The sequence below is a fragment of the Stenella coeruleoalba genome, assembly GCF_951394435.1.
Source record: "Stenella coeruleoalba genome assembly, chromosome: 4".
Classification (NCBI taxonomy): domain Eukaryota; kingdom Metazoa; phylum Chordata; class Mammalia; order Artiodactyla; family Delphinidae; genus Stenella; species Stenella coeruleoalba.
In genome coordinates, this window is record NC_137149.1 from 119,037,297 (window position 1) to 119,059,702 (window position 22,406).

Consider the following 22,406-nt stretch of genomic DNA (forward strand, 5'->3'; position numbering starts at 1 on the left):
ACTTGTATTGACTTAAGGAGTATGAAGGTGGTAGTGAAAGATATAAGACCCAGGCTTAATGAGAAGTATGTTGTAAAAAATTGGCAATTGACAAGAACTGTGAGGAATTTAGAAATACTTTTAAGGTTTGTGGAAATGTTGAAGAAAAGCGATGAGAGCATAATTTTATAAAGGTGTAACTGTGTAGTGAAAAGGATTATAAAAATGCAGGTAAATTGTACTGAAACTTATGTTTTGTAATGTTTTAATAACTGGGGCAAGTAAGATATTTTAAAAGTATCATGTGTTTCTTTTTAAATTTGTTGGTAGTTTCTATGAGACTGTCATCAGAACATTGAGGGATTCCTTTCAAACTGTTGGAGGCATTGTGGAAGCATTCCTTTGCAGTTTTGTAGCAATCAGGCAAGAAGCTTGAGAGGATAAATGCTGAGTGCTGTGTCTTCTTTGTTCAAGAAATAGAAATGCAGCATGAGATTTTTAAAGTAAAATTTTACATCTTTTACAAAAAATTATGATAGTGTGGAGTTTTTTGAAGATATGTGAAGGATAAAATAGGATTTAGTTCTCTATAAGGTAGGGATAAACTGTCGATTTGGATTGTGTTGATTTGTGAAATATTGTAATTAGGGTAAATTGAATGGGTGATGGGCAGTTTGAGAAGTGATTGCTAATGCTTTTTTTTTTTTTCGGTGAAGATATTTTATTTTTCATAAAAATATAATTGTACAATGCTCTTCAGAGAAAGAAAAATTCCTTCAGTGCCCCAAAATACCATGTGATTTAGTAGTAATTTTCCTCTCCTTTAAAACTAAAAATGTAATTGATAATAGGCAACTGATTTCTTGTGAAACATCGCATTTATGTTTTTAAATTTTATTTGCCTTTGTTTTAACTAAAGGTAAGTCTGGTTTTAACCTATAGTTTTTGGAATGAGCCAAATCAAGCCTATCAGTTCAAAGATGATAAAATAAAATGCTAAATGGTGATGCTGATAGATACTGTCAGATAGCTGGTAAACAGTGATATCAATTTGCTGCAGCAAGATTCTGATTCCGATATATTAGAAAGATTTTAGGTAAAATAGAAAAAAAATTTAAGAACTTCAAGTATATCCTAAAATTTGATCTAGTCAAACTTATTCCATATTATACTCAGTTGCTCTAATATACAACGAATCTATGCTAAATTAATGACAGAAAATTAATGACTGGTCTAAATTTTCCCCCTTTCCTTTCCTTCTTTGGGAAAAGGAAAAAGGAAACATTACTCTGTGTACTCTACAGAGCAAGGAGAACAGCAGAACAGATGAAAGGGGACTGAGCTCACTGACTCTTCAACCGGCTTCTGTTCTCTCTCAGCCTGTATGTTGTCCTTATAGGTGAGTGAGAGATGCTAGGATTTCAGCATGCTGCTCCTTAACTGGAATGGGACAATTACTTAATTTATAATTCAAGATCTGATATCTATGTAACAACTTAAAACTCTTGACTAGCTGAGACCTTGCTTTTTAGATATTTTTCACCAGTCTGGCTCTAACTTTTCCACCTCTAAAATTAAAATAGAAAACAGCAACAAAAAATAACAGAATCCTAAGAAAATATATCATTAGCATTATTCAAAGATGCTAGCTTTTCAAATACCAGTTTTTACATAGTTATCATTAATGAGCAATCTGTATTAGATTTATTGCTGACTGAACAGTGTGTAGTCACTGAATTCACTATGCATCTTTTGTTTTAGGGGAAGACTGCTGTGCTTACATCCTTATTGTCCTCTCTGGGATTTTTAGTGTATTACTAGAAATCATGAAGTTAGATAATTTTCCTAACAAACCTTTGTCTAGCCCTGTAGGTTCTTTAGATTTGGGATGGATCTATTGGCTCTCTGCTTCAAAATAGGTCCTAAATCGTGATCATGGTCCTTCTCTTAGTGTTTGTCTGTCTTATTTTAGTGAGATGTGTGACCTCTGGGGAGGTCTCCTTACATTTAGTAAGTTGATCTTTCTCTTTTAGGTAGATAAGCCAAACTTCTCTTGAGGGAGAGTTTTTTTGCCTGTATTTTCTAAAGTGCCTCTCAAATGAACACTGTTGTTCATTTCAAAAGTTGCCCAAAGTGGGAACCTGTAAGTCTTAAGTTGTTCTTAGTGAAAATATACAATTTAGAAAGATAAGTACCTGAATTAGAAGTGGGTGTCTGGCTTGGGGGTGGGTTGACTGATGAAAAAAGTCAGTTTTGTGCAAGTGTTGCTTTTGCACCTTATGTCTTAGAACCACAACTGAATGGTTGGCTACTTTCAAGTAGAAACCTGATAAATCCTGGCTGGTTGGAGGTTTGGAGAGATCTCTACCAGGCCAGACTCGTAGGTAAGGCAATCCAAGACTGAGGAAAGTTATTGTAAGGTTTTGCTGAGTCGTCTAATGTTTGTCCAAAGGATACTCAGACTCTGGGAATTGTTCAGGGAACTAACCTGTTGGGGCCTATGCCATTCTGTTCCTCTGAACATTGTCTTAAGAGACTTATATGACAGACCCCACCCCCAGCTCAAGACAAATCTGTCTTATGCAAATAAGACAGATTTCCATCAATGATACAAGTTTTCAAATCTGATCAAATAATGGTATCATTTAATTTAGAGAGAAGTTAGGTTAAAAAAATAGTTATTAGGTAAATATAATGGAAAAATAAAAGGATATACAGATGAAACTGTTTATATTTTTAATAAAGAAGGTATACCATTGTAAGTATCAACGTAAAAAGTTTTAGATATGTAAGAATATTTATTTGGAAGACTTTTCTTCAAACGGTTACTGGTTTTTAATAGTCTTAAATTTTTTCTGAGAAACAGGGCCAAGTGGTGTGCCTTAAGGTTTTTATGAATGCCTGTCTTGGCCATACAATTGCTTTTAAAATCAACTTCTAAGTTAGCTATTAATACTTTTAATATGTGTGAAGTTATACATTTGTGAACCTAACTTGAGCCTATGTAGAACAGGCATTGGCAAGACTTCATGCAAAACTTTCTCTGCTATTAATAGAAAATCATAAGGAATCCCTTCTTGGTAAAATTTATATTTACATTGAAACTATTCTTAAAACTTATTAATACAAAATAACCAGACATATTTACTTTACCTTTATGCAGTCTATAGAAATAAATTGAAATACATTGTTAGGAGATCCAGATTTTCAAATGAGTGAGTTACAGATCATTAGTACAATGACCTGGAGTTATTTAACTGAGAAGTGATTTTTCATCTATTTTATTTTTTTTTAAATAAACTTTTAGGGACGTCCCTGGCGGTCCAGTGGTTAAGACTCTGTGCTTCCAATGCAGGGGGTGTGGGTTCAATCCCTAGTTGGGGAACTAAGATCCCACATGCTGCAAGGCGTGGCCAAAAAGTAATAAAAAGTAAAAAAAGTAAAAAAAAAAAGAAACTTTTAAAATAATTGAAGTATAGTTTATATACAGAAAAGTTTAGGTGAACTTTTCTATACTGATGAACTTTTACAAAGTGAACACACCTTTGTAACCATACCTAGATCAAGGTATCCACTCCTCTGAAGCCTCCCTCTGTTCTGCCCCAGTTAAATAACCCATTCACCCGAAGTTAACTACTGTTCTGACTTTGTGATCAGAGATTAGTTTGGTTTGTTTTTGAATTCAATAGAATAATATATAGGCTTCTCCTCCCCTCCCCGCCAGCTGCTTCATATAGCATTGTGTTTGTGAGATGTATCTTAATTTTGTGTATGGCACTAGTTTTCTCATTTTCACTGAGGTGTAGGAATCCACTGTATAAACTACAGTTTATTTCTCCTTCCTACTGCTGACGGACATTTGGGTCGTGAGTTTTGGGCTCCTTTGTACATATCTTTCTGTGCACAAACATATACATTTCTATTGATTGTATACACAGGAGTTGTATTACTTAGTCATTGGGTATGTGTATTTTCACCTTTAGTAGATATTTCCAAATAGTTTTCCATACTGGTTATACGAATTTCCATTTCTACCTGCAGTGCATGAGAATGCCATTTGCTGCACATGCTCACTTACATTTGGTATTCTCTGATTTTTCGATTAAAAACTAGCCATTTTGGTGTGTAGTAGTATCTTATTGTGTTGTTTATCTGTGTTTTCCTGAGGATTAGTGATGTTGAGTACCTTTTCAATATGCTTATTGGTTTTTGAAATTATCTTTTATGAAGTTTTTTTTTTGGTCTTTAGCTTATCTTAAAAACTGGGTTGTCTTTTTCTTGGTGATTTAAAGTTGTTTTTTTGTTTTTTAATATTTCATACATGAGTCCTTTGGACATGTGCATTGAGAAGATCTTCTCCTACCCTGTAGCTTTTTCATTTTAAGAACACAACTTTTTAATGAAGTCCAATTTGCTGTGTTTATCTTTGTGTCTTGTTTAAGAAATCTTTGCCTACCTCAAAGTAATGACAGTATTCACCTGTCATCTCACAGCTTTATTGTTTTAAACTTTATTGTTCAGGTCATACTTTCTTCTTCCCTCCTGTTCCATGGCCTGTGGATGGATGTGATTCATTTGACTGATTTTGATTTTAATAGTAGTAGTGATAGAAAATATACTGGTATGGCTTACTCATAAGAAAATGTTTTTATTTTATTTTTATATATGGCATTATAATTTCTGTATGATAACTTATTGCTAGTTAAAATAGATGATTTTTATTTTGTTGATTCTTTAAAAGGAATTTAAAAACTTTTTTTTTGTCTGACTCTAAAAGAGGCAATCAGTTTTACTATATACTATGTCATGTTCTGTCTTATTTGTTTTGTTTTTGAGGAGTCATAGTGTGATGCCTTAAAGACATTGGATTGTGCAGTCAATGGCAGCTACTATATTTAAGCAGATGAATGAATCTCTATAAGGTTTGGTTTTGTAATCTATAAAATGGAGAGTAAATAAGGTGATTAAAAAAAGTGTGCGTAAGTTTTTTCAAATCTTTGGCAATGTGCCTGACAAACACTAAGAGCACTATAATATTTAGTGCTTTTTTCTTGAATTTTTGAACTTCATTTTGAAGATTATTTTGACCTGAGACTTGACTGAAAGGACATATACTATGTTTATTATAAAATTATTCACAGCTAACTTTTGTAAGTAGTAAAATTAATTTGTAAGTTTATGCACTTCTTTTTATTGTGGGTAAAATCTTAATTTTTTTTAGTATCAACATAAGGTGGATTTAAAAATACTTATGTTAATTTTTTAATAAAATAGAATATAATAAATAAAATAAATAAATAGAAAATATATATTAATAAATATTTTAAAATATCTTTCTATTTCATTGGCTCTACTTTAACTCTGTAGATGCTACAGTTACATTGTCTAGCTGCTACTTAAAAGGTGGTAACTAGATACTAGAATGTAGAGCTTGGCATTGTATGTTGATGGTTAGGAATAATTTAACATATGGATGCTTTTCTAAGACATTGTTAGTATGCTGTTATCTGATTTGTTATAGAGCTCACTCTTTTTGTAGTCTAGTAACTGCCAATATCTGATAATTCATTAACTTTTCCATATATTACATTTAAACTTTCAGTTGTTTATAAGGTTAGGAAAAATTTTGTTAATCATTTGTCAAAGTTCAGCACGTGCTTTGGGTTTTAAAGTAGTGTGAAAAAACAAATTGCTGTCATGAAAATGGGATTCCTGCATATACTTTACAGATTAGAGGTAACTCCGAAGTTGAAAAATTATTCCTGATATATTTATTTTTTTATTATTTAGGGAGTCTCAACGAGATTTTTAAAAGGCTATCAAATATTTGGTAAGTACATATTCTCCATGTTAAATACTTTGCATGTTACTTAAGTTTACATGTATATTACATTAATGGCATTTATAATAATAGCCTGTGTAAATTATAATTTATATTTCTTTTAATTTTTACCCAGTATTGGAATTTCTTCTCTTTATATTCTGATCCTCTTCTGATTCTTTCTACACATTGCATCAAGAAAATTCTTCTAGCATGCAGGCTAAGTATTAAAAGAGTTCAAAGAAAATAGTAGCCTTCATGGGCAGAAATGCTAATACTTTGTGAATGAAACAGGATTTTCCTCACTTGAGATTTTTGTAACAGTTTTTGATTAGCTGTTGATACGAGTACAGATATCAAGATTCTTCAGCCATCCCTTGCTCTACTCCTTACATTAGGTCCAGTTCATCACAATAAGCCAATGTGAAGACTCCGATCAGACCTTATGCTGTTTCCTATTTGGGCCACTCCAGTTTCTTTGTAATAACATTATAATATGAAAATTTGATAAGGGCCTGTAATTAAGAATTTCATAAACTTTTGATTTCACTAGATAGTGCTTTTACTGTTTTTACTTTTTTTTTTTTTTTTTTTTTTGCGGTACGCGGGCCTCTCACTGTTGTGGCCTCTCCCGTTGCGGAGCACAGGCTCTGGACGCGCAGGCTCAGCGGCCATGGCTCACGGGCCTAGCCGCTCCTCGGCATGTGGGATCTTCCCGGACCAGGGCACAAACCCGCGTTCCCTGCATCGGCAGGCAGACTCTCAACCACTGCGCCACCAGGGAAGCCCTACTTTTTAAAATTTTTGAGTGAAAGTGGGAGAATTAATCTCAGAATGTGTTTCACTTCACTATATAGGATTTTAGAGTTTTGTGCTGTGGTGATTATATAGGTGTAACAATGCTTTGGTTGGTTACTCATGATAGATTTAAAAATTTTTGGATATACTTCAACAGTGAGGGGAAAGTATCAAGTGGCATATGTAGATTTTGATTATTTTAATATAGTAATAAAATTTTTTTAAGGATGAATACATTTACTTGATTAGCTAAAGGAAATTTCCTAGATACATGAAGAAATATTTAATCATTAATTTCTTTTATTATACTTTTTATGTGTTTGAAACAATAAATATTCAACTGAATGATATTTCTAAAATTCTGTAATAATCATAGTTAATGTAAGTATTCAACAAATTATACCACTCTATTTACTGTATATTTATAATAAATATAACATTTTTAGGAGCAAATGATGTTACAAAAATCTCTTAAACAAAATTTTACTACTTTAAAATGTGGTAACTGATTTCTGGTGATGTATTAAGTGGAAAAAGCAATTTACTGCCGTCTTTTCCCCCATTGATGCAAATATTTGAGTTAGTTTGAGTGAACCATATTCAGAGTTGTGTATTCATTACTGCTATCTAGTTTTAGACATCTCCCCTGCCCCCCACCCCCTAGGCAACCAGTAATATACTTTTTCTATGAATTGTGTATTCTGGACATTTCTTATAAATGCAGTCATACAATATTTGTCATTTTGTGTCTGGCATCTTTCACTTAGCATAATATTTTCAAGGTTCACCCATGTGGTAACGTGTATCATTTATTTTTATGGCTAAAAAAGATTCCATTGTATACCACATTTTGTTTATCCATTCATCAGTTGGTGGGTTGTATCTACGTTTAGGCTATTAGGAATGCTTCTGCAGTGAACATTCTTGCATAAGTTTTTGTGTGCACTTATGTTTTCATTTCCTTTGGGTGTATACTTATAAGGGGCAGAGTTGCAGGTTAGTATAGTAACTGTGTGTAACTCTGAGGAACTGTCAAAATGGATGCACTGTGTTACAATCTCACCCCAGTGTATGAGGGTTCCAATTTCTCCACACTCTTGCAGACATTGATTGTTACACTGTCAATCTTTTTTGTATTTTAGCCATCCAGATAGATGTGAAGTGGTATTTCATTGTGGTTTTGATTTAGATGTGAAATGGTATTTCATTGTGGTTTTGATTTTCATTTCCGTAATGACTAATGATGAGCATTATTTCATGTGCTTATTGACCATTTACATATGTCCTTTGGAGAAATGTCTCTTCACATCCTTTGCCCATTTTTTAATTAGGTTGTCTTTTTATTGTTAAACTATACACGTTCTTTATATATTCTGGAAACTAGCCCCTTATGAGATAATATGATTTGCAAATACTTTCCCCCATTCTGTGGATTGTCTTTTCACTTTCTTTCTGGTGTCCTTTGAAGCACAAAAGTTTTTAATTTTGATGAAGTCTGATTTATCTCTTTTTTTCTTTTGTTGCTTATGCTTTTGGTGTCATATTGCAAAATTATCTTTAAATAAATATTCATTGATAGTCTAGGTCTGTGACAAGGTTTTAATTATCACAGGGCTGTAAAGCATTGACATTTCCTGTGTTTGACAGCCAAAGCCCAAAGGAAGCAATTATCCTTGTATTTGTGCTTCAATTCCTCAGCTAATTGTTTTAAGCAAAACATTATGTTTTGATTCCATGTGTTGCCATGAAAACGTTAGCTGTGTGTGATATGTTTATTGATATTGGTCTCATGAATTCATAGTTAGTTTTTTAGATTGGAGAAGAACTAAGTATTTAGTTTATGTGGTGTTTATTGCATATTTGATTTCATACCTTAATAAACCATCGCTTTTTAGGCTAAGAGTATTATCAGGGTTCTTTTTAGCTTTCCTGTGAGGAAAAAATAGATTTTGAGAATCTTATTGATTTTAATCTTGTGCAGGTTATTTGTAGCCGTGATATTTTGATGTTTTTGTAAACCTACATATGGAATACGTATATTTTTCTTCTGCTTTATTAAGTATGTGCCTTTTTAATTTTTATGGGACCATTTTAGTTTCTTATTTTTTACATTATGTGGTTTTTAAATCAACTGGAGGCATATTTCAGGATGTATTGGCCTGTAATGTCTAATTCAGTTTTTTAGAAAAATGGCATGTGACAATGAAGTGTCACTACTCTTAGTAGATTGGCTTTCTGTGTAAGGGCAAGAGGTTGTAATACAGTATAACAAATATATTTTTATTTGGGGAATTTACTTTTGTATCTTTCATATTATCTAATAGTATTCTGTGTTAACTTCAGGTTAACCAAAGTCTATTTTAATGAAATTTTATAGAGCTAAGATCATTGATATTCTTCTTGTTAGTTGATTTGAAATCATAGTGTCCATTGATGAACAGTCCTTAAGTGCCCATTGGATGAGTGATATTGTTCTTTACATTGATGTGTGTTATACTATCTGTGGACATTTTGCAGTGGAAAAGGAAATAAAAACTGACATCTCATTCATGGTGGTATTAATTGTGGTGGTATTAATTGTGATAAAAATAAGGAAAAGATTTAGCTGAGAGAGTTACCTCCTCCTATGGTTATATGTCAGATATGGTGATTAAGACGATTTTGATGATCTATTTATGGCTGAATTAAGGTGAAATGGCTTTTGTGCACTATTCTTTCCCCCTTCCCTTCTCTTGTTCTAAATGCTTATTTACTAACATAATAACTGAATATATATTAATTCTCTTTGAGTATTTATATTTGAAATGAGGTTTTAATATTAGTAGAGACCTCTTTTTCTTACAAGGGTAGGAAGGATTACCCTTTAGTTAAACCACTAATTTGTCACTAAAGTCAGTAAGGCCTGCCTTATACTACAGGGGGCAGCTTCTCAGCACATATACTAGAGTTTGCCATTCCGCTGATCCATAATACCTTGGAGATATTGGTCAGGGTTGTATGGATAGAACAATTAAACTATTCTTCATCAGAGGGGTCTTTCACTACTTGCTTTTTTTTTTTTTTTTTTTGCGGTACGCGGGCCTCTCACTGTTGTGGCCTCTCCCGTTGTGGAGCACAGGCTCTGGCCGCACAGGCCCAGCGACCATGGCTCACGGGCGCAGCCGCTCTGCGGCATGTGGGATCCTCCCGGACCGGGGCACAAACCCGCATCCCCTGCATCGGCAGGCAGACCCCCAACCACTGTGCCACCAGGGAAGCCCTTTCTTTTTTTTTTTTAATTAATTAATTAAATTTATTTATTTTTGGCTGCGTTGGGTCTTCATTGCTGTGCGTGGGCTTTCTTTCTGTAGTTGCGGCGAGCGGTGGCTACTCTTCGTTGCGGCAGGTGGGCTTTTCATTGTGGTGGCTTCTCTTGTGGCTCTAGGCATGCGGGCTTCAGTAGTTGTGGCTCGCGGGCTCTAGAGTGTGGGCTCAGTAGTTGTGGCACACGGGATTAGTTGCTCCATGGTATGTGGGATCTTCCTGGACCAGGGCTTGAACCTGTGTCCCCTGCATTGGGAGGCGGATTCTTAGCCACTGCGCCACCAGGGAAGTCCCTCTTTCACTACTTTCTAATCTCAGGAAAGCTCAGCTAGACTTGAATTATTCTAAATGTCACACTGTTTTTTGCACAAATGTCTGAAAGCTATCGCACAAGTAGTATGACTTTTTTTTTCTCCCAATACAGTTACTGTAGTAACCACATCATGCAGAGAAGTTTTCCTAAAAGCTTTTTCCTTCAGAACTTACTTTTAAAAAAATTTTTTTAATTTAATTTTATTTACTTTTTTTATACAGTAGGTTCTTATTAGTCCTCAATTTTATACACATTAGTGTATACATGTCAATCCCAATCGCCCAATTCATCACACCACCATCCCCACCCCCCCACAGCTTTCCCCCCTTGGTGTTCATATGTTTGCAGAACTTACTTTTTAAATGAAAACTTAATCCAGATTAACTCACATTCAGTCTAGTAGCCATCTTAATTTTATTCTTATTAATATCTAAGATTTCCATTCTCTTGATCTTTCTTCAGAAATTTCTCAGTCTATTAATCCAGGGGTCCCCAGTCCCCGGGCCGGGAGCCAGTACTGGTCCAAGGCCAGTTAGGAACCAGACTGCACAGCAGGAGGTGAGCGGTGGACAAGTGAGCGAAGCTTCATCTGTGGTTCCCCATTGCTCACGTTACCGCCTGAATCACCCTCCGCATCCCCATGGAAAAATTGTTTTCCACAAAACTGGTCCTGGTGCCAAAAAGGTTGGGGACCACTGTATTAATCTAAAGAGTTACAACCGTTCATTTCTTCTGTTTTATCCCCTGTTCGTGGACTGCTTTATTTTGCTAGAGTGATATCAGTTTACTGTCTTGAGAGGTTCCTAGTATAAATTCACATCCCCCCGGCCCTGCCCCAGTATAGCCTCAGTGCTTCTTGGTCATCTTTATCTCTTTTTCATCTTCTATTTCATTCCACATTATTAGTTATTTGGAACCTTTCCACTCTCCTCAAATGACCAGTCCTGTCCCTATTTCGCTTATTCTTTCTTCATTTCATATTTTATACTCTTTCTTTCCCCAGTCTAAGTTTACTCAAGGAATAAAATGTTTTCATTTCTTTCAAAAGCTAACATCTATATTCTCAGTCTTATTCCTCCTTTCCTTCACTGGAACCTTGTTATTCTTCCTTTTATGCTCCATGCCGGGTTCTCTGCCTTATCACACTAAATCTTGAAAAATATCTTACTTCTACTATTTTCCTATCTTTCCCGTTATCACTGAGCTTGTTTGATTTATAGTTGTTGACTCCAGGTGTCCAATTTCTCAACTTTTATTCAACTACCTTCTGCAGTTTGACTATTGTTTCTACTAGTGTTCTGCTTCCTCAAATGAAAGTAAACCACTTTTCTTACCTACCCAGATAGACATTGGTTAGGTTGATGATAGAATGTTCTGTATCATCCCCCAAATAAGACTGAGTTCCAATTGCTAATCTGTGTCTTTTCTTTTCTCATCCTGTCCTACCTTTTTCAGCATTTGGTATTTTGCTTCTCCTTAACATTCAGTTCTCCCTTGTCTTCTGTAATACTTTAATGGTTTTTCTACTAACTCTCCAACTAAATGCTTGCTTTCTTTGTTATTGCTTTTTTCCTTTACATACCCCTTATGTATAAACTGGGTTGAAGCTTTGCTCCTCCTCATTATATATCATTTTTAGGAGGTGGTCTCTGCTTTTATTATGTAAATTATCACAAATTTGTGATGACTCACAGATGCCACATTTTCCTTTATTACGTGTTTTACTTGAGTCATTAGGTCTTAAGCACCACAAAATTAAATTAATATTTCTCAAGCTGAAAATATTGCCTCGATATATGCATGGAACTCAGTAAACACTTGTTGAATCACTGAATGACTCATCTTAGTCTCCCGGTCTGTTTAGTCTGTTCTTTTTGTTTTAGATAACAATTTTAACCATTCACCTATTCTCATATTGCAAGGCTTATACCATCTTTGACCACCTCTTGTCTGTGCTGGTTAATATTAGTTACCGTATTTTGGTCCTAAGCTTAACTAATGAGGCAGATGATATTCCCATTTGCAGATGGTAAAAATAAGGATCACAGAGGTTGTGATTTGCTTATAATTTCACAGGTAGTGGTGGAGTTGAAAATTAACATCTGATTCCTTATCACATGTTTTCTGGTTTTCACAGAAAACATTCTAATGATAAAAGCAGTATGATGGACAAGAAATTATTGTCAGTGTACTGTGTGAGTTAAGGTAGAGAAAACAGGAAGGTGGGAATACTTTAAATTGTTACGTGATGAGATGAAGTCCTAATTTGGTGGGAGGAATGAAAATCAAGGATGTGAGAAGTTTGTCCCTGAAGATTAATAGAATTTTGACATCTGTTAGTGATGCAGGGATGCCGGTAAAGTATTGAATGATCCCTCAGATAACAGTGATAAAATCCGGATAAAATATTGAAAGAAAAACTATTTAAAAGCAGCAGAAAATGACCAAAAGGAGACAGAAGTCAGCTGAGAAGTTATCCTTTAAAGCCTGAAAATACAATGTGTAAGAGTTGTACATTTGTGGTTTTCTTGCTTTTGAGTGCATCCCAACCTCCTGTATTTCCAGTAGTACAGGACAGAAGTTAAATCTAGCCAAGTAGCTGGAAATTTATTGAGGGAAATCCTAGAAGCAAGTGAACCACTGAAAAGTAAACAAAAACTGATGGAATTTTTTGCCAGCCCACCACCATTACAAGCAATTCTAAAGGAAGTTCATCAGTCTGAAGGGAAATGGCACCAGATTTCAAGTGTTATTTACAGGAGGAAACCAACATCAAAAATAGTGAGTAATTGGGTAATTATAAAAAACTATATACAGTTGACCCTTGAACATTATGGCATTAGGAGCACCGACCCTCCACACTGTTGATAATCTGAATATAACTTTACAGTTGACTCTCTGTATCTGGGTTCTGCATCTGAGGATTCAACCAACCATGGATTGTGTAGTACATATTTAGTGAAAAAAATCGATGTATAAGGGGACCTGAACAGTTCAAATCTGTGTTGTTTAAGGGTCCACTGTGTGTGTGTGTGTGTGTGTGTGTGTGTATATATATATATATATATATATATATATTTTGCGGTACGCGGGCCTCTCACCGGCGCAGCCTCTCCCGTTGCGGAGCAACAGGCTCTGGACGCGCAGGCCCAGCGGCCATGACCCACGGGCCCAGCCGCTACGCGGCACGTGGGATCCTCCCGGACCGGGGCACGAACCCGTGTCCCCTGCATCAGCAGGCGGACTCTCAACCACTGCGCCACCAGGGAAACCCTCCACTGTATACTTTTATTATTAAAAAAAAATTACTGATTAAAGCAAAACTTATAATACTGTATTTTTGGGTTTGTAATGTATATATGAGAACAACAGCACAAAGTTGGGGGTGTTGTGTTCTTGTATTTCTCTGATGTTAATGTTGAGCATCTTTTCATGTGTTATTGACTATTTGAATATCTTTGGTGAAGTATCTGATCAAGATTTTAAGAATTGACATATTACACAGTATTTAATATAACATGTCATAATAAGACCTATTATGACAAATTGACATACTAAGCAATATTTAGTCTTTTTTTTTTTGGCCGCACTGTGCGACTTGTGGGATCTTAGTTCTCTGACCAGGGATTGAACCTGAGCCCTTGGCAGTGAAAGCACTCAGCCCTAACCACTGAGCCCCCAGGAATTCCCAACAATGTTTAGTCTTCTAACTTATGAACATGGTATATCTTTCATTTATTTAGATTGTTTTCTCATTTCTCTCAGTAATGTATGGTAGTTTTTTTTTCTTAAGGTGGTAAAAAAAACTGAACTCTGTACACATTAAGCAATAATTTCTCATTTCCCCCTCTCCCAGGCCCCAGTAGTATCTAATTTACTTTCTGTCTGTATGAATTTGCCTATTTTAGATATTTCATACAAGTGTACTGTCATCCAGTATTTGTTCTTTTGTGTCTGGCTTATTTCACTTGGCATAATGTTTTCAAAGTACATCTGTGTTGGAGCATGCATCAGAATTTCCTTCCTTTTTATGGCTGAATGATGTTCCATTGCAGTATTCCACATTTTGTTTATCTGTTCATCTATTGATGGACACTTGGGTTGTTTTCACTTTTTGGCTGTTGTGAATAATGCTGCAATGAAATTTGGTGTACAAGTACCTGAGTCCTCTTTTCAGTTCTCTTGGGTGTATATCTAGGAGTGGAATTGCTGGGTCATATGGTAGTTCTATGTTTAGCTTTTTGTGAAGCTGCTAAACTGATTTCCATTGTGGCTTCACCATTTTACATTACCATCAGCGATTTACAAGGGTTATAGTTTCTCCACATCCTCATCAGTGCTTGTTATTTCCTATCTGTAGTACCTTTGTGGGGCAGATTCCTTAGGATTTTCTACATAAACAATCATGTGAACAGAGACAGTTTTACTTCCTTTTTGATCTTTTTGCTTTTCTTTTTCTTACCTTTTTGTTTGGAATTTCTACAATATAATGTTGAATATAAGTAAGGAGAATAGACATTCTTGCCATGCTCCCAAACTTAGGGAGAGTATATTCGATATTTCATTATTAAGTATGTTGTTAACCATAGGACTTTCATAGGTACTCTATCTGGTTGAAAAAGTTCTTTGCTGAATGGTTTTGTTTGTCTGTTTTTAATCATTAATGGTATTTGATTTTATCACTGACTTCTGCATCTATTGCCACAATCATATAGATTTTCTCTTGAACTATTAATGTGGTTGAATTACATTAATTATTTTTCATGTTCACTCAACCCTGCATTCCTAGATAAACTTTACTTTGTTAGACTGTATTACTGTTTTTATGTATCACTGGATTTGATTTGCTGAAAATTTTGGCAAAACTGGAAAGTGTCCTCTTTTCCTCTATTTTTGTATACTACTGGCATATGTTTATATGCCAAATATATAGTTTGTGTAAATCTGGCATATGTTTTCCTTAACTGTTTGGTAGAATTCACCAGTGAAATCATCTTGGTCAAGAGTATGTTTTGAAGGAAGGTTTTGGATTTATGGATTTTTTATTCTTCCTGGTTTTATTTTTTTATGGGTAAGTCAGCTGTTTTAGTAATTGGTGCTTACCTGGTTAATCCATTTTTCTGTTATGAAATCTGGTTACTGGATTGGATTTTTTTCTCTCTTTTCAAATAGTAGTTTTATTCCTCATTTAGTTTCCTTGGGTTAGTTACAGTAATGAAGAGAGCTACATCTTAAGTATTTAGTGATTTAAAAATATGTAAATGGACTTATATATACTACCAAATGTAAAATAGATAGCTAGTGGGAAGCAGCCACATAGAACAGGGAGATCAGCTCGGTGCTTTGTGACCCCCTAGAGGGGTTGGATAGGGAGGGTAGAAGGGAGACGCAAGAGGGAGGAGATATGGGGATATATGTATATGTATAGCTGATTCACTTTGTTATACAGCAGAAACTAACACACCATTGTAAAGCAGTTATACTCCAATAAAGATGTTTAAAAAAATGTAAATGTATAAATTGTCTTCCGTTCACCCATGTGTCACCTAGGTTTTGAACTGCTTTTTCCTCCCTGTTTTAATGTTTTTGCTTGGATGCTAAAGAGGACTTTAGTTCATTGTAGTTTTGTACTGTAGGATTCTTATAATAGCTTTTTGTGTATATATCTGTGTGGTCCTATGTTGTAGTATAGTCTTGCCAGGGAAAACTTGATTTTGTTTGATTTAAGGTCTGGTGAATGCCATTCTTCCTCCTGTACATTTACTGCTACCCCAGCACAACCTTATATATAATAAAAACAAATTTCTTTCCTAAACTGTAATGTGAACTTTTGATCTATAATAGTTTTAACCTAACTCACAGTATACAGAGTAGGCAAATGTGAAAAATACCCAGCTGGTTATTTGGCATATGGCAGTTTAATAAGTTAAAAAAATTCCTGTTATTGCCTATTTTGAAATTGCATAGTGTTTTGAACTAACTAGTGTGATTTGAACCTAAATTTTAATGTGAGGCACGTTCTAATCCTGCTTCTCTCACTTACCTTTCTCACTGTGAATTTCGTAATACTTTGATTATATTCTTTGTACTTTATTAGAGATCCATTTTTTATTTTCTGTTGCACTTTCTGAAATTTGTTAGTAATTTTTTTTTCTTCTCCTAATGTTACATAAGATTTGAATTCCTGGGACAAAACTCTGGTAACAGTGGGTAATTCTTTTAATATTAGCACTTCTTTCTCTCATTCAGTTATGTAGTTATTGCCTGGCAAATGTCTGAAAAGATCTTTTAACACAAATTTAAAGATTTCTGTAGGTATAAGTAGCAGACAATTTGTTTGGTTTTGGCTAAAGTAATCTGAGCTGGGGATATATTTCATTTAATTTGGGTGTAGTGGTATATATTTATATGGAGATCAGTCATGACCATGTATAATTGTAGGGATGTGTTCTTAATGTCCAGTGGCTCTAGCCATTGAGACAGGAATGTATAAGGCTAGAGCGCATATACATTATGAAAGTGTCCTGCGATGGTCGTTACTAGAAGTATGAGTACACTACTAGTAGCAGCAAAGGAGAAACTAGGTTTGAAATTTACAAAGTCAGAATCAAGTCTATGGAAATGTTTACAGATACATATCTAAAACTGTAAGATTAGGTTTTCATCCTACTCATTCAAAATGTCTGTACTCCTGTATAGAAAATAATACATAATGTAATGTGTATATTGTATATTCACCAAATATTTTTCCTATTTTAGTTGAAATAGCATATTTAATAAAATTAAAATATGTGATTTCATCTGCCTATTGGAACACTTTAGTAAAGCAAGTATGAAATAATAGACTTCTGATTTGGAAGTATGTTGAAGGTGTATTCTTTTGTCATATTTACATTTATTTAAGAATTAAGATAAAATTTAGATTAAATTAATGGAATATGAAACAAAAATGGTTAAAGATGTGCCACAAGTAATTAGAAGTTATTCTGACATTGCAAAGTGAATTGTGACATAAAAATGTTTTGATCATGCAAAAACAGTAATTCATTTAAGAGGAAAAAATATAAACAGAAGTAATAGGCTCTTGGTTTTTTGATAGTCCAATTAATGAAAATGAATCTTATGAAAATATTGGAAAAATATTTAAATAACTTACTTGTTTGAAACCAGAATCTCTGATCAGTGAACATAGCATAAAACTCATAACCCACCAAGAATGACATTGATGATTGTCTTATCATCAATGAATGTCTTAAATTTAGGGTATGTAAGATTAGTTACTGCACAAGAAAACTTGAATTGAAATCTCAAGTTTATATATGAAAGGAGCGTGATAGGAGTTCCTCATATTTGTCAACTCTCTCAAAAATTTACACGACATTCCCAATAACAGGTTGTGAAATTTGAAGTTTGTAAACTTTGAATAATAAAAAATAAATTATGATAAACTATGCTAGAGGAAAGACTAAATTATCCTCCTAATCTCTGTATAAGAAACAGTATAAAATTTTGTCACATGAAAAGCCAAGCAAAGATTACTCAACCAAAAAATGAAGGAATTATGGCATAACAGAATTGTGTCAGACATTTAATTAACGTGTTATTTTTCTGGATTTATTTATGGTATTTGTCAGTCTTTTAAAAATTAGTATTTTGTTATTTTTTCACATTTCAAATATGTATTCACTTTCATTTCTAATTTTGTATTTGTAATTTTGTATTCTTTCTTTTAAATCCTCCAATTTTTAGAAGCTTCAGGCCCCTTAAAACTTAGATGTGCCCCTATTAAAGGGATAGAGCACACACAGATGCAAGTGCAGTCTGATGGGCTTGGCGGGGGATGGTTTAGAGAGACTGTCTTTCTGAAGAGGTGGCACTTGAACAAAGATCTGATTAAAGGCATGGAGAGAACCTTATGAGGGTTTGGCGGAAAGAGCAATTCAAGTAGGGGCACTGTTGTGGGAATGTCTGGTATGCTTATTACGAGGAGGCAATGAGGTTGGAGCCCAGTGGTTGGAGATGAGATTGAAAAGGAAAGCAAATTATATACTTAAAGCAATTATATATGGCCTGGACAAAAATTTAAGGAATTTAGATTTTAATTCTAGTTATAATAAGCTTACCATTGTAGAATTTTTCACATTTTCAAACTGGCAATGAAACTTTTTCAAGTGCTCATTTGGGGACCCAGTTTGCTTTCATCTTTTAGGTCCTTCATCCTTGTGCTTTATTTTCATGTTCCAACTGCATTAGGAAGGAGAAATAATCTGCATACCCACTCTCTTAAAATGCCCAATGCAGAACGGCACACATAGTTTCTAAAATTCATTTTCCTTTGATGAGAATTTAGGTGTAATTGTAAGGCAGAGTGCCCTGCTACATTGCCGTTACTATGGAAGGCGAGAATGAATTTTGGTTAGAAAATTTGTTGTCACTACCACATTAATACTTAGGTGTTAGGACCTAATACCTGACTTATTCTGACTTCTTCTTAGGATTCCATATGAAGGTTGTACTATAGTTTAATGTTTAGCCATTCTCTTATTGCTAGATTAACGTAATTTTTAAGTTCTTGGTATCATAAGCAAGGCTGCAACAAGCAACTTTGTTATGTTTACTTGAATATTAGGGTAGCTAACAAAAAGTATAATTGCTGTATAATAAACATTAAAAAAATGTAATAGATACTGTGAAATTGTCCTTCACGTGTTACTCTCGTCAGTGGATGGGTATATCCATTTCACTACCTCCCCATTAATACTTGATGTTGTTTTTGATAATCTTTTAACTGAAAAATATATTCTCTTTGTTTTGGTTTGCATTTTCTTAATTATTGGTGAGGCTAAACACCTTTTTGTAAGTTTTTGGTAATTCTTTCTACTGTGAATTGTCTACTTATATATTCCCATTTTTTCTATTAAAATTGTCTTTAAAAAATATAATCTGGTTATCATTTTAATCCTTTGGATTTTCTGTCTCTTTCAAAAACATTGTCCCAGTTTTTTGCCAGTTAAAAAAATTTTTTTAAATGGTGTTTTATATCGTACGTGGTATTTCTATATTGTTTCAATATAGAAATGGAAAATATTGATATATTACTGGTTTCCAAACTACTCTGTGGAAGCAAATATTTTACAGATTCTATAGACTAAAGTTTTTTAGATTAAAAACGTCTAATGTTTATTTATTTTCTCCTTTTTAAAAAATTTCAAACCTACAGGTGAGAAAATAATACAGTGAACACCTGTATACTCTTCACTTAGACTCAACCAGTTGTTAACATTTTGTTAATATTTTGCCACATTTTTTCCAGTCTGTATCTCTATTTCTATTCATACCCATATCTGCATTTACATATATACATATAATCTTCTTTTGATTACACATTTAGAAAGTAAGTTTTGAGCAAGCAGGTGGTTGCCAGAAGGGAGGAGGGGGTTGGAGGAAAGAACTAGGTGAAGGCAATTAAGAACTACAAACTTCCATTTGCAAAATAAATGAGTCATGGGTAAGAAATGAACATTGTGGGGAATATGGTCATTAACTATGTAAAATCTTTGTACAGTGACATATTGTAACTATACTTAACATGGTGATCATCCTGAAATGTATAGAAAAACTGATTCACTATGTTAACAGGAACGAACATAGTGCTTGAGGTCAGTTATACTTCAAAAACAAACAAACAAACATACATACATAGAAAAGGAGAACAAATGTGTAGTTACCAGAGGTGGGGTATGTGGGGAGGGTAATTGGATGAAGGCAGTGAAAAGGTATAAGCTTCCAGTTATAAGACAAGTACTAGGGGTATAATGTACATGATAAATGTAATTAACACCACTGTGTGTTATATATGAAAATTGTTAAGAGAGTAAATCCTAAGAGTTCTCATCACAAAGAAAATTTTTTTTCCTGTTTCTTTAATTCTGCATCTATAGGAGATGATGGATGCTCACTAAACTTACTGTGGTGATCATTTCATGATGTATGTAAGTCAAATCATTTTGCTGTATACCTTAAACTTATACAGTGCTATATGTCAATTATATCTCAAAGCTGGAAAAAAAAAGGTTTTGTACGTTCTGACATTTAACTGCTAAATACTAAGCATGTTTGATATAAAAATAAGATTTTTGAAAATGTATAGCAACAGTATCATTATTGTACCCATGAAAATTAGCCTTGATTTGATAAAATCTAATAATACTGTCCATTTTCAAATTTTCCTAATTGCTTTCTAAAGATTTTTATAATCCCCACCCCCATCTGCTGCCTGCCCAATCTAGGATCTAATCCAGGATCACTCGTATTTGGTTATAATGGTTTTTTTAGTCTCTCTTAATCTGAAACAGTCTCTTGCCTTTATTTTATATTTTATGACACTGACTTTTTAAAGAGTCCCAGCTAGTTGCCTTGTAGGCATTTTTACATTTTCAAATTTTTCTGAGTATTTCCTTATGATTGGATTCAGGTTAAAACATTTTGGCAAAACTAAAACATAGGTGATAGTGTATGCTTTTCAGTGTATCACACATGCCAGTTTGGTTCATTATTGTTCATGATAAGTTTGATTATTTTCTCAAGGTGGTGATGGCCAGATTTCTTTATTATAAAGCTACTTCTCCCTTATCGTTTATAAGTAACCTGAGGGTGATACTTTGAGGCCATGTGGATATGTTTCCTACCAAGTTTTCATCCAACAGTTTTATTGTCTATTGATGATTCTTGCTTGAATCAGTTATTACACTGAGTTTTAGTGTTTATGGTATTTAAAAACACAAATTTAAATTAAACACAAATTTAAAACAGTTGTGGTATATCAAATTTTAAAGTGTTAGACACCACTAGTATATTAACTTGTGCTGTCAGAGCAGCTTTTTAAAAGCATTTGCTGCTTTCTTCTAAATGTATTGTCAATGCCCTCCAGCAAAGAGCACCAGAAGCATACCTGCAGTTGGACAAGTTGGGTGTACTACTCATTGCAGCAAGGGAGCACACACACTATGGGAGACCATGGGGTCCCAGTAAGAGGGTGTCAGGACTTAAAGGATTTGGGCTTTGGTTGAGTGATTTTGGGAATGGTCCAAGGTAGCAGAAGTCCACTCTGGATTAGGTACTGTCAAAAAGCAGGAACAGTTCTATGATTTCGTACCCCAACAAATCTTATCTATAGGGACAGCAGAATAAAGTGAGACTAGAGCTGTAATTGTTAAAGAAGCAGCATTCACTCATACCTTTTGCAAGAGGGGGATGTTTGGTATTTTGTGGCTTGGAGAGTGTTCATATTTTGCCTGTGTCCAGATGTGATTACTGAGTGGTCTTGTAGTCACGGTTCATCCTGATCAGAGTGACCATGTCTAATGCAAATGTTCTTTGAAATTGTTTTATGTTCAACAGAAGAATATCAAGGCTGGCAGATGGTACTAGGCAGGTTCCTGGATATTAGGAGTTCTTTTCCATCTCTCAGTGTCATTTAAAAGAAAGTTTTAAACTCACCAGTGTTTTTTAAGGAAGTTTTCCAACTGGATATATTCTGTATGTAAAGTTTAAGAATGATGACTCTACTGCATAGGTGAGGGGACTGGAGGGTGTGGGCTCAGCTAAATGTGGCTGAGACTCAGATGCATATACAGCTCCTGTGTTCTTTTTGTGCTTTGTCAATAATGTATATAGTCATTGTGCAGTTAATGAATCTGTAAATATTTCGAGCATATTGTATTACAGATAATATTAGTACTCATTTTAAATTTGGGGTGTTTAGTTTTATACATTTATAATAAGTTAACAGTTGTTGGAAACTGTTAGTGATTTAGCTTTGGATTGAAATGTTCCAATGTATATTTTAGAAATTACTTATTCAGGTACTTATCTTTATGTATCAGGATTTTCTTAATATAGTCTAACCCATACAATACAGAAATAAATTGCTGAAACTGATAAAAACTCATGACTACATATTTTTACATTTATTAGACAGCCACATTGTTTTATTAATTCTCTTTATGTAAGTAAATATAACTTAACATAACTTTACACTAATAATATTGTTAATATCTTTCAAATATAGTTCCATTTAAGATTTTGTTTGCAGGTATTGTTAATATCTTTCAAATATTATAGTTCCATTTAAGATTTTGTTTGGGAGGAAATGGTTGAATATCACTATCTTATGAATAGCATAAAGTAAAC

The 22,406-nt window shown here is 34.1% G+C and overlaps 1 protein-coding gene across 12 annotated transcripts in view; it reads left to right on the forward strand.

Annotated features, from left to right (window-relative positions):
* The window catches only part of FBXW7 (F-box and WD repeat domain containing 7), a gene marked incomplete at its 5' end in the record, with an annotated part of 206,820 nt that overhangs the window by 53,826 nt on the left and 130,588 nt on the right, over positions 1-22,406 (forward strand). For 4 of the 12 annotated variants that reach the window (XM_079920967.1, XM_079920980.1, XM_079920970.1 and 1 more), the window contains one exon: positions 5,770-5,809. The exons of 2 other annotated variants lie outside the window; for them this stretch is intronic. Of the gene's footprint in view, positions 1-1,250; positions 1,379-4,815; positions 4,940-5,769; positions 5,810-12,892; positions 12,996-19,858; positions 20,203-22,406 lie in introns of those variants that run through there. 6 more of the 12 variants (XM_079920973.1, XM_079920974.1, XM_079920977.1 and 3 more) reach the window with 5 other exon arrangements.